Source organism: Sceloporus occidentalis, unplaced genomic scaffold, assembly GCF_023333645.1.
Source record: "Sceloporus occidentalis isolate IW3139 unplaced genomic scaffold, rSceOcc1.0.p SCAF_22, whole genome shotgun sequence".
Classification (NCBI taxonomy): Eukaryota; Metazoa; Chordata; class Lepidosauria; order Squamata; family Phrynosomatidae; genus Sceloporus; species Sceloporus occidentalis.
The window spans coordinates 6708024-6735647 of NW_028317002.1; the positions used below are offsets into that span (position 1 = coordinate 6708024).

The 27624-nt window shown below is 41.3% G+C and overlaps 1 protein-coding gene across 1 annotated transcript in view; it reads left to right on the top strand.

Annotated features, from left to right (window-relative positions):
* The window catches only part of LOC149300930 (polypeptide N-acetylgalactosaminyltransferase 17-like), a 169075-nt gene that overhangs the window by 122968 nt on the left and 18483 nt on the right, over nt 1–27624 (top strand). The gene's annotated exons all lie outside the window — the stretch shown is intronic.

Below are 27624 nucleotides of genomic sequence, written 5' to 3' on the forward strand. Positions count from 1 at the left end.
CATGGATAGGCACAAGGCTAGCCTTGATATAAGATAAGGCTAAGGACTAAGGAAAGCATTCATAAATTGGGCAGACTAAATGGGCCAGATGGTTCATATCTACCAGCAGATTCTATAAATGCTGTAACCATTATAATTTACCATGCATATGTTTCTTTATTAAAGATACATTAGTGACATTTTGACATCGTCGAGGGTAGGTAGGGTTTTTTTTTTTATTTCTACAAGTCAGGGATAGAGGGAGGTGAGGGGAGCCATGGTTTAAGGTCCATGCATCTGTAAAGGGATTTTATGGCACTCCTCTCATCCCAAACGGGCAGGAGCTGTGGGTCATCGATACCCACAAAGGTTTTTAAAAATAGTTATTTTTTCCCACACACCTTAATCTCATATCAGGGAACCATAAAAAGCAGATATTTGTATTTTTTCTGTAAAATGCATATGGTTAGGGCAGCCTATTGATATGTTTATATTTTTTGTTGTTTAGCTTTTTGATTCAGATAAAGTAATATTTCATTATATTCTGAGAAATGTAAGAGTACCTTAGTATATTTGTTTATTACAATTATCAGGCGAAGAAATTTAGTAAATGTATGCATTCTAAAAATGTTGGATACTCTTGTTAGCAAATCTTCTGTTGTCCTCATAGAAGATCATAATTGTTGCTCGTAAAGGGCAAGCTCCATAGCGGTAAAAATGCATTAAAACCTCAAATATGCGTATTATTAATTTTAAATTTCGGCTTCCCTAGAGAATTCCCACTCTAAATATGGCCCTTTCTTTTTGTCACCTGAAACCAATCATTTTTTGTTTGCTCTTCTATCATATAGCTGTATAGGAATGACCAGCATATTAAAAAACCAAGCTTTTCACTATTAGGCACATTTTTTAAAATCTCTGTGTGAGCTGAGATGGAGTAATGGTTATCTCCATCAACTTCACTAACCCACACGTTTTCAGGCTCTCATCAAATGTTTAGAGACCATAAATATATTTTTTCTTGCTGAGTTGATAATAAACTATAGTACATGACATACAGTATCAAATCTAAAAAATAGAAAAAAATAGAAAATTATGATTCATATGAAATAATTATATGTCTTTCACTGTAGTAACAGAAAAAGTGTGAACTCCTATGACATCTATGCCAAATTGTCACAAAACAGAGACCCGCTTCCAGCAGCCAAGCTGAAGCTAGCTAGAGATGGGTCTTCATGCCAAGGGTCCCTACCTGGCAGTCATCTTCTGCAATGCACCGTGGGGCTTCCTGCAGAGCTGCAGGAGCTTCCATGACGCATGCAAGTGACGCGTCCATGAAAATCAGCATGAGGTGGGGCTGACTTAAAACGTAATCGCTGCTTAAAACTTTTTTTCTGGCCTGTTTGACTACTCTCTGCCGTTTTGGGATCCTGTTACCTGCTCTGTGTACCGTACCTGGGTTGTCCCGACTACCTATCCTGTATACCTTAACTGGCATCCTGGGGCTACCTGCTCTGTGGACTCACCTGTGATATATCCTGCCTACAGGTATTCTGCCCTCCAGCAGTTGCTTAGCTTTATATACACAGTGCCGTCATATTTGCCTCTATCTAAGCATCCACACTATTAGGATCATCAAAGTTCTTGGTTATCCTATCTGGGGCCCTCGGCCGGTTCGGCTAGTGTGAATAACTCCTCTAGTGTGTGTGCTCCTGGTTCTGGGGTTATAACACTAAATTATATATATTTTGTCCATACTAACCAGGGACATATTTAGGCTATTTTTTTTTTTCAGGAGAAAAATTAGATGTGGATAATACATCATTGTGTTACATTCACATTCACACAGGGTAACATAGGAGATTTTTAACAGTGACCATTTGCCTCTGATCTGAGAATGAACTCATCCAGTTGACTCTTCAAATTGTATATCTTCATTTATGTATGGATTTGCAGCTCCTTTTTTCAGGAACCTATAAAACACAAAGTCTTGATGTGTATTGCAATGTGCCTTCATCCACTGTGACAAATTCTTTGTAACAGTGCATCTAACCCATGATAAATCAATGCTACATGTCAAATTGTGTAGTAAAGCAAGTATACAGTTCAGCTGTGATTCACCTCTATTGCTCTGAAAGTCATTTAAAATCACCACTAACAAGATCTTAGAAAAAAAGACACAGAACTGGCAATGCTGCGCATCTACATTGGCCATAAATGTACAAAATAGCATCATATCATATAAATAACATGCAAAGAATTGTAGCATACAGACAGTATTTTTTTCTATATAAAAGTAGGTGTGGTCATAGCCTGTTTTATGCAAAATTATGCTAACATTTAATAATGAACCACAATTTTGACAAAACGCATCTAACAATACATTTATTTGATTCCAGAATACAGTTAAATTATGTAAAGATGAATACCAAGAGACATTATGATATATAATGACATACTTTATTAATACCTCGGGTGGTAAAAACAATATATTGAAAAGGTTACCATAAATACATTTACAGATATTCTATATAACATTGTATTAAGGTGTACTTAACTTTAGAGAGGATCAGCATACCAAATGGCTTCTTTGATGTTCAGTGTTCAAAATGGCTCTAGATTCCAGGTTAATAAAGAAGACTAAACTAGTCCTAGCTTCTTGGCACTTAAATAGCCCAAGATGGAAGAGCAGCTTCCTATTTCATATTTTTCCTCTGGACAACTTTCACAGTTCACTTAGCTTCTGTCACACTGCTTCTTTCCCCTCCTTCCAGCTTGTCCTGCTCCTCCCCCCTCTTCCTGGAGTTCCTGATATCCCATGGTTCCTGGTATAGCCCACATGGCTTTTCATGTAGGCAGCCATTATCCATGGTCTTAGATAAACAGCGGATGTACACATTACACATTAGAACTCTTCGTGTTCGCCTTCGTGGGAAATCTTTGTATTCCACGAACATTTGCCCGTTCCTATGTTCAGTTCGGGCGAATATGCATGTAAATTCTTTGCGTTTGTTTTTTTTGTTTGTTTTTTGTTTTTTTAGAAGGGGTTAATACAAGGCTAACGTGGTACGCAGCAGCTTTGGCACCAGATTTTAAAGGTCTGTATGAGCAACTCTTTTGGTCACCGGCAGGGGCCTCCTCTGCTATCAACCAATGAAGTGCAGCTGTTCGTCATTGGTTGATGTCAGACGAGCCCCCTGCCGGGACCAAAAGAGTCGTCCTACGGACTTTTAAAATCCTGGTGCCGAAACTCGGCCTGAGGAGGTTCCAGGTGTTTGAGGTCCGTGCGATTGGTTGATGCTAAAGGAGGCCCCTGCAGGCGACCAATAGAGTCGCTGACACGTACCTTTAAATCATTGCGCTATACTAGGGGAAGGGACCAGGGAGATTAGTTAGAAGATACTAATGAAGATGAACACGAAGATTCTTCATGTTGTGCGTTTTCGTGTACGTTTTGCCGTCACCATGTTCGTTCCTTCAGTATTCGGGCTGAACAACGAAAACGCACTCTTCTAGTACACAAGTCTAGTACACATCAACACTCACTCTCTAGTGCTACCTAGTGGTAGATGTAATGCACTTCTTGAACATTAGAGATAATTGGTATAGTAATGTATGCCACAGTTAGGAGAGTGGTTTATCCAAAGGGAGATACAGATATTGCATCTGTGACGTGAATCACTAATAATGGATGATGCAAGCCATGTCCACTACGGTAGGACATATATGTACTGCAAATATCCAGTTTGGTTCTAAGTCTCAGGGGATATTTTGAAAACTAAATTAAACTTGAGCCAACCTATTATAATCAGTTATTGGTGTAAAAGGTTGGAATACACTCCTTTTTTTAGATGGTGGTAAGCTTTTAGTAACAAACTTGATTATCTTTGGCAAGCAATGCTATTCCAAGGTAAAGTCTATGTACAAAAATAATTGAGCCAGAGATTATTCTGTCTGCCCTTGGAGTTAAGAAGAACCCCCCCCCCCCTTTTTTTGGCAAAATCTTAAAAGTGATTCTTGCTCTGATTCACATAGCACTATGCATTTAAGGGCATGTATCATGATAATTTTGTTTGTTTCAAATACTGTATTTGCTCGATTATAAGACGTGTTTTTTTTCAGAGCAAATGTAGATATTTACGCGATTCGCGTAAACAACTTACGCAGCAGCCGGAAGGAGGTGTGGCTAGCAGCGGGGGTTGTCTGCGTCCATCGCGCAGACCTTCCCCAGCTGTCAGAGAACTCTGATCTCTGACAGCCGGGGAAGGTCTGCGCAATGGACACAGACAACCCCCACTGCTTGCCACATCTCCTTCTGGCTGCAGCGTAAGTGATATCCCTGGAACATTATTTTTAAATGTTACTAGATTTTTATTTATTTTTAACAATTTTTAAATGTTTACATATTTGATATATATTTTATATATTTTACTAATCACATAGTGATTAGCAAGCTGGACAGTACCTGTAATCAACCTGCAGGGGTTAGAGGCTCAGGAGTGTCTGGACACTTTGACTTTTTTACTGGGTGCCACCATCTTTTGAAATGCTGCATGCCTCTCACTATGGCAGTTGTGATCACTCTCTAGATATCGATGCATTGCAGCAGCATTGGCTAAGCAAAGAAAATGATCAAGGATTGTGACGTATTTCACTGCGACTCCACCTTCAGAAAGTCTTGAGCACAGACGAACCTTGGTAGAAAACAAGAAGTACGTTACAACTTCCTGATGCTTCCAATATTCACTGGAAAATAATGATTTTTTTTAATGTTTGTGGAGGCAGATATGACATTTGGGAAAGAAATGTAACTATGTGGATGTAGTGAATTTGGTGTATGTCTTAATGAGTTGGTAAAGATTGATTTACTTATACATTGCTGAGAATTATGCGTTTATATGGTTAACCAGACCCACATATCTTACAAAGATCTTTGTGGCAACAAAGCTTTAAACAGTTGTAAAAATGAGCATTCAAGTATAAAATAATAATTTGCTGAACACTGATACCCATTAAGAATTGTAACAAAGTTGCTTTTTTACAAATACTGAATAATCAAATTTGCCGGAGAAAAGTAAGCAATCCATTCATGGTCACGGCCCCAGACTTATAATGAAATTGGTAATGTATACTTAAATTTGAGCCAAAAAAATTAGCCTCTAAGCCATAACAAGGAAGCATTCAAGAAAGCATGCAGAATAACTAACCAACCAGCCTGTTAGGTTTGAGGCGTTTTTCAAGAGTTTTTGTTGTCGTTATGCTTTAATAGAAAAATAAGCAAACTTCTTTTACTACAAAAATAAAACCTCTCAAATGTTAAAAGCAAAAAAAAAAATACATTGAAACTTGTAAAAAGAAAATGTCATAAGTTTGTCATATGTATGTCAAAATTGTGTTTGCTAGCTTTGGGTGGATCGTCTCCCTACCTTCTCCACCAACCGCTTTAATGCCCCTGCCTCCTTTCATGCAGCTCTGCTTCTTTTTTTTGCCTCTTTTTTTTACCCTTGGACTGTTTCCTGACCAAGTATCTTGCTGCTAGCCTTGACATGTGCCCGTTTAACATTATCAAACCTGTAGCCACCTGCCCCTGAGGACTGTCGAACCATTCTTTTTACCTTGCAAAGGTCCTGTGGCGAAAGCTTGAGGGCTCTGTCTCACTGCTCCATCATGGTGCACGTGGCTTCACTGTTGAGCAAGGGAAGGATCCGGAGCCTGACCTCGGGAGGGCACTCACACTGACACACATTTCCAGACACAAATGCACGCAGGCAAACAGACACTCATACCAACTATACACTCAGCACTAACACACAGACACTCAACACTAACACACGTGCACACAAACTAACATAGACGCCCAGACACCCACACAAATGTACCCAGATACTCAAACTAAGACTACCACACACATACTAACATACCCAAACAAACACACATGTTCACATACTAACATACCCACATACTAACATAGCCAAAGATATATGTTTGCACACTAAAATACCCCCCCACACATACTAACATACCTAAACAAGGACACACGTTCACACACTAGCATACCAAGGCACTCACACTAACATACCCAAAGACACATGTCCACACAAACATACCCAAACACACACTTTCACTAACATACACAGGCATACACACATTAACATACCCAAGGACATATGTTCACAAACTAAAATACTCACACAGACTAACAGACACATTCTCAGTAACATACACATACTTTCACTAACATACCCAGAGATACATGCTAAAATCCCCATGTTCATATACTAACATACCCAGACACACAGCAACATAACCATACAGACACATATGCATACCCAAACAGAAACTAACATACATACTCAGACCTATAGGTAGCATCGGCCCTGGACATGACATGGAATGAACACACCCCCCCTTTTAGACCACTTTTGTCTGAATCTGAATTGTTAAAAGATTAACTCCCAAGGGTAGTGGTCCCAAATTCACTAGAGATGGTCAGTTTGGAAACCCTAATTGGTAGACCAATGGTTCAGAGAAAGACACATGGAAAAAGCACACCAGTACGTGCCTGATTGGCCTTCTCCTAGACCAAACCACAATGAACCTATCCAAATAGTATTGGCCCCAATTACTTACACTTCTCTGTGGTGAGAAACACCCTGAGAAAATCACCTTTGACATAGTCCAGTCGTCCTTATTTCCACTTATATCGGGACTTGGTTATGTAAACAAAACCCACATATCAACTAGTCCGTGAGTTCAGTGTCCTTTAATTTCCAAAAATTTCAGGAGATCTGTTTTGTAAAGACTAATCCTCACACCTCCAACACCTTCCATCCAACAGACTTTGCAAAAACTACTTGAAATATACCATCTCTTGCTTAATGTGTACATCAAAAAGGAGCAGACACTCTTCCTACTTATGGACCATATGATTGTTCAATAGACTTACCTTCTAGTGCTATAGTTCTGCTTGGGCGCATATACCCATTAGTCTAGCAAGAACTTAAAGCCCTTACAGAATGCATTACTGAGCATCTGCAGAAAGGGTTCATCGGTCCATCCACCTCTCCTGCTGGTGGATGGGGGCTTACAACCTTGTGTAGACTACAGAGAAATTAACAAAGTAACTGTTAAAAACTGGTATGCATTACCACTTGTTCCAGAATTGGTGGATTGTTTGAAAGTGTACATATCTACTCAAAACTGGACATGTAGAACTTATATCTTTCATGGAGGAGCTGAATAGTGGCAATCAAAATTATGTCCCATTACGTGTCGACAAATCCAGTAGGGGCATAGTTTTTCCCGCTAGGTAGTGGGTCAATTTCTATTTTGCTATAGTTACATTTAGTTGACAATCTTATACACAGCCGCTTTAATCTTACTTTTACATTCATCGTTCCTGATCTTGATCTGGGTGGTCATTTCTCCCACGTAAATTAACCCACAAGGACATTTAAGTAAATATTACAGTGTGAGCTCTGCAGGCAGGGAATAATTTCCCACTACCGGTTACAAAAGAAAATTTATCTGGACACACCAATGTCTGCCCCTACCAGTTTATCCTTCAACTTAGGGACAACTTAATATGAGAAAAGAATAGGGTTCCGAAAGTCTTTTGGAAGAGAATTACTTTTAAAAATGCCCCAATCTTTATTAAGAATTTCCTGATAAAGAGGTGAATATTTCAAGATAAAGGGGAATTCTATTCTCCTTTTTCTCTGGTTCTCTGTCCATGCAAAATGATGTCTGTATGATTATTATTTACCATCAAGGAAATCCCTAGTGTAACCACCAAAACAAAGCAATAAGAGCATACCCAGCAAATACTATTTGAAAAACATCTATCAAAGGCATAAATATTGGGGATTTGTTCACACTATATGGTCAAATATTTGCTTAGCTAGCCATTACGTATATTCCTAGATAGAAAAGTGTTGCACATCCTATACAAACTACTCTGCATGTTTTTTGTATTCTAAAGGATATTTGTTGTCAATTTTTTTTGACCTGGAACTGTATTGATGCAGTATATCAACCTTTGTATTGGCATATCACACAGAAGATAATGTTATAAGAAGTTTACAGAGTATTGAACAAAAATGCAAAATTTTGATAATGTATAAAATGTTTTACACTTAAAACAAAAAGCATATTAAATAGGTAATTTTTTGTACATCACAAGATTACTCTTCACATGCAGTGCATGTATCCATATTTCAATATATTCTCTTTGATTCTAAGTAGTTATAATCAAATTAGGTTTCTGTTAAACCAGCGTGTGCTACCAGCTATAATGAGAACTTTTTTGAAAGCACGTTTTTGATCCTATAAAAATTAAATACCCTGTTCTAGCCTTTTGCAGCAAATTGAGCTTTGGTGCTATAATTAAGTGACTGCTGTGCGCATTATATATGCATTTATATGAACTAAAAAATATATCAAATAAAGGAACTGACATGATATCTGAGTAAGTGAGGGAGCTCTGTGTTTAACTTGCAAATATTTCTGTAGCATCTCTTCCTCCATGTTGAAGAGGCAGAGGATCAGGATATGATGTCACACTCTGGCTTCATACAGCATGAGTAAGGGTACCCTGTAAGGTAGGTTAGACCTAGCGCTGTGAACCTCTTAAAAACAAAATACAAAAATAGTATTTTCAATGAGAGACTCCTTCAAATGACCATTATGTAAAAAACTAAAGTGCAAACTAAAAATGTAACAAATTAACATTAATATTAAAGGATCTATAAGGGACAAACAATCAGTGATAGACATATGCACATCAGTAACAGCTGCCTTCCAATGTGCCCCAGGACATGTGGATTAGTCTAGATGTCAATGGAGCCTTTGACCAAGTGGCATGGCGGCACCTCATCAGACTCTTAACGTTTCTGTATTTTTGACCCCCTTTCCTTAAGCTCCTTTGCAAATATTGTATGTGAATATCACCACTGAATGGGTGGGCTAGGCAGTTTCCACAGAGAATGGTGTATGCCAGGGATGCCCATTGTCCCCTTTATGTTTCAACTTTTGCCTAGATCCATTAATTAGATCTGTGCAAATATATTCATGTGGGAGCACTGGAATATTGACTCTTTGGATTTAACAAATAGCAAACCCCCCTAGCATATATACATGCGTAGTATATAAATAGTGGCACAAAGTGAAAAATTGGGGGTGCCCATACAATATTGTAGACAATACTTATTTTACAGGAAAATGTTAGATAATGATATAGCACTCAAAGAGGAAAAAAAAAGAAAATATATATATATAGAGAACCTTATATGGTAGTATGTTCAGATAAGCAACCCAAATCCTCCTTTTTTAAATACACTCACAATCACTCTTCAAACCTTTTGGAGGTGACTGGTTTAAAAAAAATGTGTGTCTTATAAAGCTATGGTAAACATAAATAATAAACAAAGTGTTGTAAAAACAAGAGTAACTTATGCAACGCCTGGGAAGCTGTCTCCGAATGTACTCCTATAATGTCAGTCTGGGTTTCTCTCTATGTTTGCGACATCCACTTTCACAGATATGCGTATTGGCCCAGCGTTCTCCCCAGATCTATCCCTAAACTCACTTTTACACCTACCCTATTCACAGATTTCAGATGACATAATAGTTAATACACTGCTTATTCTGACTCCGATTGTTGTGATATCGATCTATCCCTTGTAAGACCTCTATGCCTGGCCTGAATAAGCAGATAAAACCACCGCGGACAATCCTTGTCAGATAGCTGAACTCACCAATACTGGTTTTCATCCAAGAGCTGGTTTATTGTGTACAACAGACAACTGAATACAGCAGAATAAATGGATTTCAGTAGTATGCGGTCAAAAGATGATGCTTACATGTTACATGTTACATGTGACAGATACAAGCAGCCATGATACAGGAAGTGCATACTAGAGAGCAGGGGTGTGGTTTACATACAAAGGAAATGTGTGATAAGTGCATTACCAAAAAGGGCCAGAAGATGGCAGCTAACTAACCATAGAGAAATCCATAGTAAATGGATTAAAGAATAAACTATGTAATTCCCATCTACAATAATGAGAATACTAACTGTGTAACAGCATACTCCCCGTCTGGCAATGTAAATGCCACTATTTACACCATAACAGTAGTTATACAATTGCAAATAAACAACAGTGCAATTTGCTTTGATGTCTTGAAAACCTGAAAGACATAAAGGAGTACATGCAGATAATGCAACAACTATAATGTAAGACTTCAAGGTGTAACAATACAGTTCAAGACTCTTCCTTCTTGAAGTCACAGGTAGGATTCAGCAGCATACGCAAGCTGTAAGGACTTACCTGCCTCTCCGGTCCCGCGCTGTGGCCGGTCCCGCGACGCTTCCTGATTCTTTCAACACGGTTGCTGACATACACATAGAAACGTTTAGTCTGGTTGTATGTGTAGCCCAGAACAACCTTGCTGTCTGTGTAGAATTTGGTGTCATCTATCAGAATGTCCAGCTCACGTAGTATGAAATCTGCAATTTCTACAGCTAGCACAGTCCCACAAAGTTCAAGCCTAGGGATAGTGTGCTCTGGCTTAGGTGCTAACTTAGCTTTCCCAAACAGAAACCCTATGTGGGTTTGATTAGAGGAGTCTCTTACCTTGAGGTAGGCAACAGCTGCTATGGCCTCAGTAGACGCATCTGAGAAGATGTGAAGCTCTTTTCTCTTACTTGTAGTTAGGGAAGCTGTAGTGTAGCAGCTTGGTATACGGATTCCATCTAAGGCATGTAGAGATTGTTTCCAGGACTCGCACTTTGGAAGCTTGTCTGTTGGCAATGGAGCGTCCCAATCTTTAATAGTCTCTGAGAACTGCCTGAGCAAGGATTTTCCTTGTTTAGTGATGGGAGCCACAAATCCCATCGGATCGTATAGGCTGTTCACTACTGACAGAACACCACGCTTGGTAATTAATAAGTCCCACCGTAGGCCCAGACTTCTCTGTGGCGGCATGTCCATCCCCAGGTTTAGGTCTTTGAACCCCGTGACATGATCGTCAGGTTGAAAGGCTTTCATGACGGCAACACTATTTGAGGCAATCTTGTGTAGTCTAAGGTTAGCCTCAGAGAACATACCTTGTGTCTTTTGGAGCAGGTAAAAGGCTTAAGTGCATCGTCAACATAAAAGTCTCTCTCAACGAAGTGTCGAGTGTCAACGCCATACTCCTTTTCTCCATCAAGGGCAAGTCCTTCGTAAACCATATGTTGCAACAGTGGGTGAGGGACTATTCCCGAAAACATGTACTTTCATGCGGTATTCCATGATCTCATTGTCCATGTTGTTGTTACGGTGCCACAGAAACCTTAGGAAGTTCCTATGGTCTTCGCGTACAACGAAGCAATGAAACACTTGCTCAATGTCGGCAGTTACCGCAACTCGCTCTCTTCTAAACCTCATAAGTACACCTACAAGATTGTTGGTTAGATTCAGGCCCGTAAGAAGAACATCGTTCAGGGATACGCCTTGATACTTGGCACTGGAGTCAAATACTACCCTGATTTGTTTAGGCTTGCGTGGGTGATACACTCCGAAGAAAGGCAGGTACCAGCACTCATCACGTCTTTGAAGTGGTGGCGCTGGTTCAGCGTGATCATTGTCGAAGATCCTTTTCATAAAGGCGATGAAATGGTCCTTCATTTCAGGCCTGTTCTTTAATGTTCGTTGAAGTGAGTTGAATCTGGATAGAGCCTGTTCACGATTGGTTGGGAGTTTGGCCCTTCCAGCACGAAGAGGTAATGGCGCAACCCAGCTGTTAGACTCATCCTGGAAGAATTCTTTATCCATTATTTTTAAGAACTCTGTCTTCAACTGACAATGCTACTTTGTTGTCATCACTGGTAGTACTAAACACTGCAGCACCTAGGTTGTCATCACAAAGGACAGGAGTAACATGCCGTACTTGGATAATGTCAAGAGGCTTCTCCTTTACTTCATAATGGTGAGGGCATCGTTTGAAGTGGGAGGCACGTCCATTCCCCAACACGTAAGTTTTGAAGGAGCGGACCTCAGATGACGTACGCATCCTGCCCAAGCACACATCGCCCACTATTACCCAGCCTAAGTCAAGTCTTTGTGCATAAGGAGCGTCGTCAGGTCCATCGCACTGTTCGCGTACTTTATGTACTCTGAGAATGTCTCTTCCTAGCAGAACCAAAATTTCAGCACTCGTGTCCATTGCTCATCAACATGGTGCCTTAAGTGAGGATGAGGATATGCGGCTTCTGGAGTAGGAATCTCTTCCCTTTCGCCTGGTATCTGGACACACTCAACTAATGTTGGTAGGGGTATGCCCTCTCCCTCCTTGATGTGAGAGACCATGAACCCATCGACCTTTCTGCCGAAGGTTTCTACTTGACCAGAACAGGTCTTGGAGCGAGAGGATCTAGAAGAAAGTGCAGTGCGCTTGGTTGAAGTGAATCTGTGAGATCTGGTCTCCTGCAGTTGAATAATGCAGAGTTCTGCCTTAAGCTTAGCATTTTGCACTGTGAGATCCCTTTGTTGGTTCAGTGCATTGATCCTGGTCAGTTCTGCTGAAGAATCCTCTATATTAGAGTCCTGCAAGAAAGCTGAGTATTTTACAGACAACCGCTGGTAGCGTTCATACGCAGCAAATAGGGGATTTATAGAGTCTCTTAATTCAGCTGGTTGATCAATAAAGTGTGACAAAACTGACATGCAGTGTGAGGTTCTGTCCCAGAGGTCTGACAGATTACTGGAGAACTCATCTCTAGTGGCTTCATAGTTTTTCCTGAGTTTCTGTGTTGGTATTATTGTACGTTTGGGTCGTACACACTGTTTGGTAATATCTGCCGGATCTGTTCCCTGTACGACTACCGGTTCGGCAGCATGATGTATCTGCATTGATTCAGCCATAAAAGAGTGTTCAGAGCCTTGTCTAGACATTTTGCGAAAAATTGTACTGTCTCTTTAAGAAGACGAACAGCAGCTTAGACAGGTGAGGTAACGCAGTTTAATGTAGAGAAACAGTTTTCAACCTTCACGTGAAGTGCAGTAAACTTATGCGACCATGTGCTTCACAAGATGTTGGATAGCACTGAGCTTGATTGCAGATTAGGTACACACATATACACACCAGGCTGTAGAAATTCTATCCATCTTTTGACTATTCTGACTCCGATTATTGTGATAGCGATCTATCCCTTGTTAGACCTCTTAGCCTGGCCTGAATAAGCAGATATAACCACTGCGGACAATCCTTGTCAGATAGCTGAACTCACCAATACCGGTTTTCATCCAAGAGCTGGTTTATTCTGTACAACAGACAACTGAATACAGCAGAATGAATGGATTTCAGTATTATGCGGTCAAAAGATGATGCTTTCCTAGCTTAGCATGCAGAATACATGTGTCCCTGTTACATGTGGCAGATACAAGCAGCCATGATACAGGAAGTGCATACTAGAGAGCAGGGGTGTGGTTTACATACAAAGGAAATGTGTGATAAGTGCATTACCAAAAAGGGCCAGAAGATGGCAGCTAACTAACCATGGAGAAATCCATAGTAAATGGATTAAAGAATAAACTATGTAATTCCCATCTACAATAATGAGAATACTAACTGTGTAACAGCATACTGCTCATTACCACAATAAAAGTATAGAACCAGATGAGATTAAGATTAGGTTTCCTTTGCTTTTTGTTGGATGTGTAACCCTGATTTCCAGGAAGTTCAGGCCCACACCTCTTGCTGATGGAGATAGATTTACACACCGTAAAAAATGTTTGCACATCATTTTAGGGGCAGCAAAGAAGATGGTGCTACACCACTGGATACATGTTGATAAGCCAAACCGAACGCTCTTTAAGGCAAAATGGGCTCTCTTTTTCTAGTGGATTGACTAGAAACTCCAACAACCAAGGAGAAGAAAACAAAACACTTATTTCAAATTTGGCAGCCCAAATTTAGAGCAAATTAAACCCGCTTTTGAGCCTACTTCTTGGTGCTCTATCCAACTGATACAACATATATCACCTATACCCTAAATCTATGCCTAACCTAACAGTACTACAGATTTCTGGTACTACTAATATTAACTCCAATTTTTGCTTTGTAGGAACTGCGTGTGGGGTAGGCGTTTAAGGAAATTCTGTTTTGTTGATTGTTTTTTCTTCTGTTCTTGTTTTGTTTGGAGGAAAATTAGAAAATGCGACATGACATATTCATTTGTTCACCGTTATGGTTTACTTATGCAATATTCCAATACGATGTGGATTTCATTTCTGTACACAGTTCTAGTTATTTAACATCACAAACAATGTCTGTAATGTATAACTGGTTACTATATACAATTAGGGCCAGACTGGGAATGAAAAACAGCGCTATAAATATTTAGACACCAACCCCATATATTGCATCGTGTGGTAGGTCTCCTGTGCCTACAACTCACACCCCTTACACATACCTATGTATACCATCCAAATAGCTATACATTATAATTTTTTGAAATTGTATTAAATTCTTCCGTAATGATAACAAAATGCCACATTATTATTATAATTAAAATCACAGGAACCAAAAGTGTTAAAAGACCTAAATAAGTAACTTGGGAACAGACTCCCGAGCCCTTAACTTCTGTCAGGCCGGATGTGGAGCGTAGTGCGGGAATAGAGTGCCCTCATACAGTGCGCGGGCGCCAGAGCAGTAAACTGTGGCAGTAGTGTACCTAGCAGGGGGGGTGCGGTCCGCACCGGGTGCCGCTCATCAGGGGGTGCCACCACCCCTCCAGAGACAGACAGTAATGTCTGCCGCTAGAGGAGCAGGCTCGGTTGGGGAGATCAAGGATCTCCCGCTAACCGGCTTAAAAACCGACTCTGTTAATGCAGACCTCTGATCCTGCTCACTTGCGATGCGCGCAGCAACTGATGCTGTGCGTCAGGATTTGATGTAATATCCTGGCTCACAACACTGAAGCTGCATCTACCGCCTTCCGCACTCACTGAACCGGAAGGACAGGACACAGGAGAAGAAGAGGAAGAATGAAGAGGAAAAGTGACAGTGACAGAGAAAAGGTAGGACATCTTTCAGTGACAGTGGATTAGCAAGTGTATGAGAGTGATGGGTGTTATGCTGTAGTGTATGCTGAATGTTTGTGAATGAGTGTGTATGTGATAGCATGGATGTGTAAGTGTGGGGGGGGGTAGCATGGCATAGGGAAGCTGTAATCACATTCCTATCATGTCCAGGTTCCAACATGTACTGGCTGCCTGGGCATGATAGGAGAATAATTGCTGTTAGCAATATATATATATATATATATATATAATATGCTGGTTTTTGCGGCAATTTTTTTTCCGGGGGGAGGGCAGCATTTCACACTTTGCCCCAGGCAGCACACTGTCTTTTGCCGGCCCTGGTTTAGTCATTTTAGTGAGTGTGGTACTTGATCAGAAGCATAGTTAGTTGTTCCTTCTAGATTATCCATCTACCATGCATCAAACTGTGTGCCCAATTTTAAGTAATTTGAAAGAATTGCTCCCTGATACCATTCTGTTGCGCATATATATATATATATATATATTCCCCTTGACCTGGAAAGTCTTTTTTGCATAGGGGGTATTATTGTAACCTTTCGTGTGCTCACTGGTATATATATATGTATCTGCTACCATATTTGCAATGTACACTCTTTTCACACCTTCCCATTACATTTTAGACCCCTTTCGGTTACCTAGTGATGATTAAACAAGTCGCACATAGAATGCACGTGGCCTAGCAAAGTATTAATCTATCAAAAATAGAAACTGATATTTTTGTTTGAAAAGCATTGTTTTAACAATGGGGGAGGAATTAAACACACTTGATTTAGAACTAAAGCAAAATATTAATCATTCATCAGTGAGCTGAGATTTACTTTAAAATTGTTTGCACATAAATTTGAAACAAAACAAAAACAACATTGTCTTTACATTTGGCATTTAGGTGACAGACTTTGGTTGTCTAAATCATTTTGTTGTCCTGAAGAGAAGGGCAGTCTGTTCTAGCATACATAAGCCAATTCTCCCATCTGTCTTGATTAAAAGTGAATGGTTTCCTTCTGATGTCTCGGCAAAAGCTGGTGAGAGTCAGCTGCCCACAAATCCCAGAACAATACTTATATTTAATATTGCATCCCTAAGATGAGAGATTTATTCTTCTTGTTAATGTTGCTTTTTATGGGTTTAAACATTTGGCATTAGCTTTAAGAGACTTTATGAATAGTTATAAGCTGGCAGATGCAAAATTATCACATTTCAATGCTTTTTATTAGGTTTCATTTTCTGACTTAACATTTTGTGGAATTACTTACTTAGTTGTGAGAGACACAGCAATTCTTGAACCATATCTCTCCTTCATCTTGTAGAAATGTTTTTTTATATAGTAAATAGGCCTAACTGCTTATCTGGCATAGCAATGGTGGAACATTTTGCTTGTTTAACTATCCAACTAGGAGACAACTTTGGTCTTGATTCAATAAAGGGTTTGCGGTTAGCCGTAGGAAGGGGCATGGCAGGACCTGAGAGGGGGTGTAAGGACTTACCTGCCTCTCTGGTCCCGCGTCGTGGCCGGTCCCGCAACGCTTCCTCCTCGGCCGGCTTCCCGGGCAGCGAGTACCACCGCTACCCGGTCAGCGTCTTCACAGCGCCACCGTGTGGTCAAAACATAATATTACACGTTACATCTGTAACGTGTTCTTATAACCTCGGGTGACCTCCTTAATGCAGGACACACCTCCTCCTGTCCCTATTTAAACCTGGACTTCCTCTTCTGGGTCACCCTTGGTTGGTGTATTTTTGCTATTTGCTTGCGCATTAGATTGTTACTGACTGCTCCGGTTTGACTTGGCTTGTTGACCTCGTTCCTGTCTCCTGATTCGGCTCCTGATTCCTGCTCGTCTGTGTTACGCGCGCCGCCGCGGCTCCCTCTCCGGCTGCTAACGCCGGGCGCCGGCAACCCCACCTCCGTCCCGCACGCGGATTGCTGACGGGTAACGCGCGCCGCTGCTGCAGTTACCTTGGCCGCTCACGCTGGGTCCCCTGACGTCGGTGGTTCCACCTCCAGTACTGCCGCAGTCACTCGGGAGGCTTGCGGTCCTGCTTGATCGGGCGCGTGCACCCGCTCACGATCCAGGCGCATCGCCACGCGCACACGCCGGGAAAACGGCGGAAGTGCGCCATCTGGTGGTGGTTCCAGCCAACGCACCTGAAATCAATTTAGGGCGCAACACGCTCTACGGCGCGGCTGATGACGTGAGTCATCATTTAAATTTTCTATTTAAACCCCGTTTGTTTGCCTTGTCTTTTCCCGTTCTAAACGTTCTCTAGCGTTGGGTGTGCTATATTTCTCGTTCTATTTGATCTCTGCCTTGTGTACCGACCTCTTGCCTGTTTAAACGACCACGATTCTTCTCTGCCTGCCTACGAACCCGGACCTGTTTACCGTTTTGCACCTGATCTACCTGCCCTGACCTCGGATTGTTTTTGACCTTGCTGCCTGCTGTTGCCCTCGACCTCGGACTGTGTTCTGGACTTTCTTTAGCTGTGCTTACCTGCATTGTTGGATCCCTCGTCTACCTGACCGTAACAGTAGAACGGGCCCTTTCGCATCAGTAGACGTCTTAACGACGTGTCCGTGTCCCTTGACCTCCCCCCTACTATGCGGATTCCTCGGTCCTTTCACGTCTCCCTGCTCAAGCCTTACGTCTCCAACCGTCACTCCGTTCCTGTCCAGCCTCCTGCTCCGCTTGTCGTCCGGGGCCATGACGAGTACGTCGTCGATCGGATCCTCGATTCCCGTCGCGTGCGGAATGGGCTCCAGTACCTTGTTGCCTGGAAGGGGTACGGATCTTGAGGAGCGGACGTGGGTGCCTGCTCGCTTTGTTCACGCTCCCCGTTACGTTGCTCGCTTTCATGCACTTTGCCCTCTTCGTCCCGCTCCGTCGCGCTCGGTGCGCGCTCCTGGAGGGGGGTACTGTTATGCGCGCCGGCGCGGCTCCCTCTCTGGCTGCTAACGCCGGCTCGCCGGGCGCCGGCAACCCCACCTCCGTTCCGCACGCGGGTTGCCGACGGGTAACGCGCGCCGCTGCTGCACTTACCTTGGCCGCTCACGATGGGTCCCCCGACGTCGGCGGCTCCACCTCCAGTACTGCCGCGGTCACTCGGGAGGCTTGCGGTCCTGCTTCATCGGGCGCGCGCACGCACTCACGATCCAGGCGCGTCGCCACGCGCACACGCCGGGAAAACGGCGGAAGTGCGCCATCTGGTGGTGGTTCCAGCCAACGCACCTGAAATCAATTTAGGGCGCGACACGCTCTATGGCGCGGCTGATGACGTGAGTGGTTCCTTTTCTATTTAAACCCCGTTTGTTTGCCTTGTCTTTGCCCGTTCTAAACGTTCTCTAGCGTTGGGTGTGCTATATTTCTCGTTCTATTTGATCTCTGCCTTGTGTACCGACCTCTTGCCTGTTTAAACGACCACGATTCTTCTCTGCCTGCCTACGAACCCGGACCTGTTTACCGTTTTGCACCTGATCTACCTGCCCTCGGATTGTTTTTGACCTTGCTGCCTGCTGTTGCCCTCGACCTCGGACTGTGTTCTGGACTTTCTTTAGCTGTGCTTACCTCCATTGTTGGATCCCTCGTCTACCTGACCGTAACAGTCTGGTATTGATTCGGCTTGTTGACCTCGTCTCTGGATTCTGATTTGGCTTATCCTGATTACCTGTCTGACCCGGTTGGTTCTCTGACTTCCTGGTTCCTGTTTGGCCTGGCCCACTCCGCCATCTGGGGTCCTACCTCACCATACCATTACAGGGGGTATAGTTGAGGCAAGATCACCCCCAGCATACAGAGCCACCTTGCAGTGCCCAGCTTCAGAGCATTGCAGGATGATCATATGGGTACTGCAATAGGGGTTGGTGCTGCAACAGCACAGACCACCACTGATTTTAAAGCTCCTTTGGCTGTTCAGGGTCAATCCCCAACCCATGATCCCCATAAAAACTGGGACACTTGGAAGGTATGTGTACGTACATGTAGTATTTAGGCCATTTGAATACAGTGTGATGCTAGGTTGTAGCCCATTCTTATAGACCCATATTACAAAGGAGCCAGCCAATTCTTATAGACTCAATATGGTATAGACCCAATATGGTAACCTAAAACACACACTTAGTTTGGATGGACACCTCAGCAAATTAGAAACAATTAACACTTTTGTTCAACAAACAAAAGGATGTTAAATGATTGTAGGAAGACATCGGAAGAGTGACCTGTCCTAGCAAAATACCCAAGGGTGGATTAACAATGAGGCAAATGGGTCAACTGCCCCATGTGTTTGTCTGCATCAGCCAAAATAGAGTTCTTGTTGTTCTGGGTGATATGGGGGCCCTACTTGGAGTATGGGGCCCCTCTCTGGCAACAGGGATATTAACAAAGACAGAGGCAAGCTCCAATGTTGGCATCATTGTTGGTGAGTTTTCTACTTCCTGTTACATTATATGATCAGCCAGTAAGAAGCTCCTTTTGTAGTGACATGCTATAGTCAGTAAGAGTGGAAGATGCATGACACTCTTCTTGTAAGGAAAAGGCAAAGATCATGGTTAGTCTGTCAGGATCCTGCAGCAATCAACTTGTAGGCACAGGAAAAGACAGAAGTAGCCTCCATCACAAACGTAAAGATTTATTTTATACTGACTTATCTGATGGGTAATTGGTTAGTTTTATAGGAACAAAATTTGCTTTGTCTGTAGCTCTCTTCTTGCCCCCTTGAATATGCTTCCTGTGCAAAATACCGTATTTGCTCGATTATAAGACGACCCTGATTATAAGACGACCCCCCAAAATCTGAATATTAACTTAGGAAAAAAGAAAAAGCCTGAATATAAGACGACCCTAAAGGAAAAAAGTTTTACCAGTAAATGTTAATTCATGTAAACTATTTTTTTTAATAAAAGCTATGATTGAGAAAAATATTTTTTTTGTTTTTATTTCTTGTATTTTCCAGCCTGTCCCCCAGTTACGCACATCTGCCCCCAGGCTTGCCACACCAATATGGCACTGTGGCCCATGATATGCCTTTTAACCCTCTATATGCCACTGTGCCCCATGGTATGCCTTTTGACCCCCTATATGCCACTCTGCCTCCAGAAATGCCTTATACCCCTATATCCCATTCTGGCATTTAGGGGGTTAAAATGCATATTATGGGGCAGAGTGGCATATAGGGAGGTATAAGGCATTTCAGGAGGCAGAGTGGCATTAAGGGAGTTAAAAGGCATTGTATAGAGCACTCTGCCTCCAGAAATGCCTTATACCCCATTTATGCCACTCTGGCATTTAGGGGGTTAAAAGGCATATTATGGGGCAGAGTGGCATATAGGGAGGTATAAGGCATTTCAGGAGGCAGAGTGCTCTATTAAATGCCCCCTTAACGCCACTCCAGAAATGCCCTATGCCCCCATTTAACTAACACACACACACACACACTCTCTCCCCCCCCCTCCCCTCCCCTCTCCTCTCTCCTCTCTCCCCTCTCTCCCCTCTCAGCCCTCTCTTACCGGTGCTTCCAGCCGGGGCAGCGGGTTGACGTCGCCTTCTGCTGCAGCCGGAAGGAGGTGGAGTTGGCAGCGGGGGTTTGTATGCGTCCGTCGCGTATACTTTCCCCGGCTGTCAGAGATCAGAGATCTCTGACAGTCGGGGAAGGTCTACGCGACGGACGCAGACAACCCCCGCTGCTAGCCACACCTCCTTCCGGCTGCAGCGGACGTTGTCTACGCGGATCGCGTAGACGTCAACCCGCTGCCCCGGCAATACAGCAGGAAGCACCGGTAAGTGTGTATGATGGGGGGGGGGGGTGAGACAGGAGGATCCAGGTCCCCTGCAGCGGTGCGGGGGATCTGGATCTTAGTCTCCTAATCAGACTCTATTTGAGGTCTGATTAGAAGACGACCCCGATTAGAAGACGAGGGGTATTTTTCAGAGCATTTGCTCTGAAAAAAACCTCGTCTTATAATCGAGCAAATACGGTACTCTCCACTCCCAGGGTGAATTTTGCTGTCACCGTCTATGGGTTAATAAAAAGTAGCACATTAGTAAAAAAAAGAAAAGGCAGCAATCCTATTGAACTATATGTTTGTGTGTATACATATATATTTATATATAGTAAATTAGTTGTCACACTGACATTTACATTGTCTTTAAAACTGGCAAAAAGCAACAAAAGGGTCTAGTCTACTAAGGCGCTCTGGCTTATTGGTCTACCTACGCTATCAGCATGCATTCCTTTTCCTCATAACAGCATTTACATTACTACTATTGGTTCCCAATACAGGAGCAAATTCCGCCACTCCATGGATGTGGGTAAATAACATGTATTGCCATATTTCCTCTAAGAGTTTTTCACTACCACTTCAACCTCCCCTACCACATACAACCAGACTAAAAACACATTTTTATTGTATAACTACAATAATATACACAATTTAACTTCACATTTAATACACAAGTGCTCAAACTATAAAGGGTAAATATTTTGGAATTTCCAACAGTAAAGTTTAAAAAAATGCCCTTTTTTTCTCCATAAATTAATTTTATTTCAGCATTTATGTCCCTTTGAGGGTGAACATTTGTTTGCTATTTTAGTTTGGCAGGAGTGTTGCAACTTAATACATTACATATTGTATTTTAGAGGGAAACAAAAGCCTTAACAACTTTTAGCATATCTAAATTAATTTATTAAAACTATCTAAAAGATTTTTAGGAGAAATATATTTAAATGGACTGTTTAACTTCAAGAAGCTATTGCTAAACTAGTATTACCTAAGCAGTTTCCTGTCCTGCAATTCTCTCTCTCTTCTCCTCACAAAGCCTGCCTGAACACATCATTAACACTTTAAGAGGTTTAATGGGGATGGATAACAGGCAGATCTTGGGAAAAGAAAATTATTGGCACAAAGCTGATGTCTATGGCTAAAGTGTCATCAAGGTCTAAAGTCAAGGTCATACAAGGTAGGGACCACACCATGATACGATAGCCATCAGAAAGGGGCAAAACAGCAAGATCCATTGTTTATTATAATTTTAAAGCACTGTCATATAGTTATTTTTGTTTTTTTGCTTTGTTGAAATAGAAATTATTAAAGATATTTAATGGAATAACATGAATGAATTTTGAGCTCTGTACCAGCCAAACTGTCAGTGGACCCAGTATGCAGATATATAAACATATACATTCATATAATCTGAAAAACTACAGAAAAGGAACAGATTACAATGGCAGAGCCTGCATATTTTCTGTTTTTCTCATTTTGACTCAACTGCTTAACTTGACCTATTTTTTTCTGCAACTGAAAATTAGTCATATGTTTAGAATGCAGCAGAATTTTGATATTTCCGATTTCAATCCGTGTTGATCAATTTCCGATTTTTAAATGTTGATCACTTTTATGTCAATGTCAGTGATCCCTCGTTATGTAATTAAAATCCAGCTTCAGGAAAAAAAATAGCATCCAAAATAATATCATGATTCCCATGACTTCCTTGTGAGGGATAGAGAGATTTTGGATCGGACATAGCACTGTACATAAACATGAAATATGAAGCTTATTTTAGACATCTGGATAACATATAAGCAAAAGGAATGCCTTATTCTCGGAATGACTGCTTAGAGATTGTAACATTCTGATATGTTCCAAAAGCTTGGTCTATAGTATTAATTGTGTAGAATGGAAAATACTAATCTTTTTACAGAGTGTGAGAGGACATTCTGGCAATAATTAATAGAAAATAATACTTTGTTGATTTTTTTCCATATTATCGTATTGAGTATGCCAATTGTCAGCTGCTTGAAAATAAGTGTTGAAACACAGAACACTCAAGGTTTTTATATCTATGTGCAGTTTGCATACAAAGAATGGTATTTTATCCCCTAAGTGATGATGATTGGATATCCTAGTACTGAAAGTGATGTACTCAAACAGGAAAAGTATGCTCTTCTCTCTTTTGTTTAGCTTAATTGTTAGAGTAGAATTATAATACGGTTTTCTTTCTTTCCAACTCAACCCAAATCATAATGTAATCATCGCTGTGTATGTGACAAACAAAGTGGCACATTTTATTACATTTTATAAAAATGTTTATGTGAAGTAACTATAGGGACGACAACACGTCAATTGTCATAGATATAACCTACGCAAATTGCAAAACACGCCTTATCTTCAAAAGTAAAAGCCTATAATAACTTCACATTTAATTTTTTTTTAGGTTCAATGTGATATGCAATATTATTAATTAAGTTATATTGTTGCATTCCCTGGCCTAATTCTGAATGAGTCCAGAATGTAGCTGTGAAAATTTAAATTTTTGGTTAATTACATACATGGACTCCCTATAAGTTTCATTAGATGCTGGATTCAGCATTGAATTCAGCAATAACCAACTAGTGAATTCTGCCCTGCTATAATAACTGCCCACTTTCACATGCACATGCTAAATGTAAAGCCAGCCTGATCAGCAAGTGGCAGCATTTAGAAACTGTGTCTACTTGTATGTATATTTGCCATGTTATATCTATCTTGTATTGATAATCTTTGGTTTCTAGTAAATTTCTATATCTGATCATTGGTTGAGTGAACAGGGACATTTTCAGGTCCATCCACTTAAACAAGAGATCCATAGCATGAAAATAACTGGATGTAAAGTGATGGCTACAAATAAATACAAGTGGGACTAGTTGCACACAGGAGATGAACAAGCCCCAGTTACAATTAGGAAGAGCGAAAATTGGGCACAGTGTAAGTAGTAGTGAGCGGAACCTAGAGCCCCAGTGCTTCACTTGAAGAGTACGGGTACAGACCAGCAAGTTCCTAGGCATGGTTTGTCTCTTTATAGTTAAATGCTTTGTTGCATTTGAGGAACCTGTCACAGGTCAATTGAAATATATGACAACAATGGTAATGAATGACGATGCTGTGTTAAATGAACTTGACCACTTGACTAATAAGATAACAGGGTCTTTTTAATTTTCTGCAATTTGTTGTATGTTTCAAAAGCAGTGACCCACTTCCAGATAGTTGGGGATGCACACATTGAAAGATAATAACGTGATTGGTATTCTAGTTTACCAGCTGGAAATTGAAACATAATTTTTAGCATTACAACCTCTGCATTTCCCACAGCATACAAGAGCAGTTTGCATAAATTTTTTTTATTTTTTTTTTAAATCTTTGAATGGATCATAGGAGCAGATTTTTTTATGCCAATAACAGTAACACATTGTTAACTATTATAGTAATAGGATAATAAATATCACCACCTGACCATCTGCTCATTTTATTACTAGACATTAAGACAGGTGGGGCCCTGCTATTGCGAGCTTACAATCTATAACAAGATTGTGGGATATATGCACACAAATGTATGCTCATAGGCGTAGTAACCGGGGGGGACGGGGGGACAGATCCCCCCCAGTAACTCATGCGGGGGGGACCGATAATGAAGAAATCCCCCCCCAGGGCCGTAGGAACCCCCCCCAATAGAAACGCCGCAAATGCGGCCCGCGAGACCTCGAGGTGCGGCCCGCGTAAGATCGGCAGCTAGGGCAACCGATCTTACGCGGTCCGCACCTCGAACCCTGCCACAACAAGAGCCCTGCTACTTACCTGTGGGAGGGTCTTCTGTACTGCACAGAGGAAGCGGAACCCAGCAGAGTTCACGTGACATCACATCCTGCTTCCTCTGTGCCGTGCCCCCTGCTGAAGTTTGTGAGCGGCATCGAGGAGCTGCAGTGCAGGTAAGGGGGTGGGGAGGGTGTTTGAATCAGTATGCGTGATTGAGGGAATTAATCTGTGAATGAAGGAGTATATGAATGAATGAGTGTGTGTGTGATAGCATGGATGTGTAAGTGCTGGAACCTGGGCATGATGGGACTGTGATTGCTGTTAGCAATCACACTCCTATCATGCCAAGTCAGCCAGTACATGCTGAAACCTAGCTAGCTGCCCCCTTGTGTATTGATGCTGCCAGCAGTATGGGGTCTGCACATCACTTACAGCCACCCTGTACCAGCATGTACTGGCTGATTTGGCATGATAGGAGTGTGATTGCTAACAGCAATCACAGTCCCATCATGCCTAGGTTCCAGCATTTACTGGTTGGATGTGTAAGTGTTGGAACCTAGGCATGATGGGACTGTGATTGCTGTTAGCAATCACACTCCTATCATGCCAAGTCATATTGCTAATTTTTTTTGTCCAATCGTGGTGTGTTACCTACTTTTATTAAAAATGTGAGTTTTTATTATTATTTTTAAAGGTGGGGGGTCATTTTCAGTTTTGGCTAAGTGAACTGTGAATGTTTTGGTCCAGAATTTTCATTTTGGTGCATCCCTAGAATAAATAGAACTATTTCATTTTTTATTATCCTGAGTCCTGAATTTGTAATCACAAAACTTTCTAGGCCCAGAAATCAGTGAGAGGAAAAGTAAAGGTTTTGTGTCATTTACTTTATTTTAATCTGCATATTTTATTAAAGGCCATATTTTCTCACAGTGAAAAATTAGTGCGGCCCGCGCACGTATACAATTCTGATGAAGTGGCCCACTCCAGAAAAAACTTGGACACCCCTGGGGTAGACAGTGAGAAGGGGGGGTAGGGAGAGGGTAGCTAGTGAGAAGGGGGGTAGGGAGAGGGTAGCTGGTGAGAAGGGGGGGTAGGGAGAGTGTAGCTAGTGTGAAGGGGGCGGTAGGGACAGGATAGCTAGTGAGAAGGGGGCAATAGAGAGAAGGTAGCTAGTGAGAAGGGAGGGTAGGGAGACGGTAGTTAGTGAGAAGAGGGGTAGGGAGAGGGTAGATAGTGTGAGAAGGGAGGGTAGGGAGGGGGTAGATAGTAAGAAAGTGTGAGAGGGGGTAGATAGTGTGAGAAGGGGGAGAGGGGGTAGATAGTGTGAGAGATGGGGAGAAAGTGGGGATCTGATGGGGGAAAATGCTGCCCCCCAGATTTTTAGGGGTTCCTACGCCCATGTGTATGCTTAAAGGTCTCAACATCTTCACAGTGTGTTGTGATGACAGTTAGCTTAAAAAGTGCTAAGTTAGTTCAAGGAAATGTATAGTTAATGTATGGAGATTTCCACTAACTTATGTGACTTAAATGTAAAATGTATATGTAATTGTCAGAATCCATTGAAGATTTTCTACATAAAAGGATAATTGTTACTAATATTTGAGTGAATATTCATGCTAAAGCCATAATACCATGATGCAAAAGGGGTAGGTGCCCCAGGGTGACAATCATGTTTGAGCTACCTGTTAGCAATACTCCAACACCTCCTTACGCTTCCAGAAGCAGATATGACATAAGAGCTTTGGGTGGTACCGTTGACCCTGACCAAGGAGCCAAAATTCCTAGTTACAGCTCTGCTCTTTAGTCTCAATTTGCATTTAAAAAATGTTTATGACAACTGCCATAACAGAAAAGCAGAAATCTATTACACACTGCTGGGTCCAAACTAAATCTGCCGAGTAGCTCAGCCATCAAGCATTAGGAGTACAAAAGGACATTGACATCCTTCATCTGCTGTCCGGTGATTTCATTTGCCATGGATTTACACATTGTGTGACCATATCTGATAACCCTCTGTGCTTGCACTGGATTATATAAATTACAAGTAATTACTGAGCTGTCAGGACCAACTTTTGATCTCTGAATGGGCTTTGCAGCTTCATTCCAGTTCCCACATAGAGAATGAAGATTGAACATACAGTCCTCTGATATGTTCAAAACTCTGCTGAAAATTATAGTGTATACTTCCTGTGTATATACATGTGTATGACTATTTCAGAATTATTACATTTAACACAAATTATATTATATATTATAAGTTTTCCTCTGTTTGCTTTGTTATAAAATCCCTTAGCATTAAAAGTAGCTGCATCCTGTTCAATCCGATACCAGATGACATATTTGTAAATAAATATTTAAGTCTTTGTTAAGCGTTTGTTGCCTTTAAACATTATTATCTGATGTATGCTTATACAGTATTAATTGTGATATCCTCTTAAGCTACAGAATATCATTAAAAAATATATTTTAAGAACATTTTGTTATGCCAATATTTGGAACACAGAAAAATAAAAAATGCATTTCACACTATTGCTTCAAGAAGAACTTTTTCCCCTGAATAATTCAAAAGATAACATTATTGAGAACATAATCAAAGGTATTGAATAAAGCAGGGCAAGGGACAGTTGTGCTTCTGGAGTCACACTGAAAAGAATTAACTGAATATTCCACTTGACTGTTTTTCAACTGATTTGCATGGCAATAATGCTGTGTTAGTTGCTAATAGAATATTCATGATCAGAAGACGCTTTGGCAGATATTTAGCCAAGTACAAAAGATTTTTTTTTGGCAAATGCTTGCTGCTCATTTTCTTTATAACTTCTTGTGAGATACAGCTTTATTATATAACAATTTGACATTTAATGTAAACCTCATTTTATAAATGTGTATCTCTACGTGTATTGAAATTAACATTTTTAGTAAGCTGCTTTGATGGTTTATAATTTTTATTTTCTTCAATTTATGTTTACTGACTGAAGAAAATGCAGCACACAGGACTAA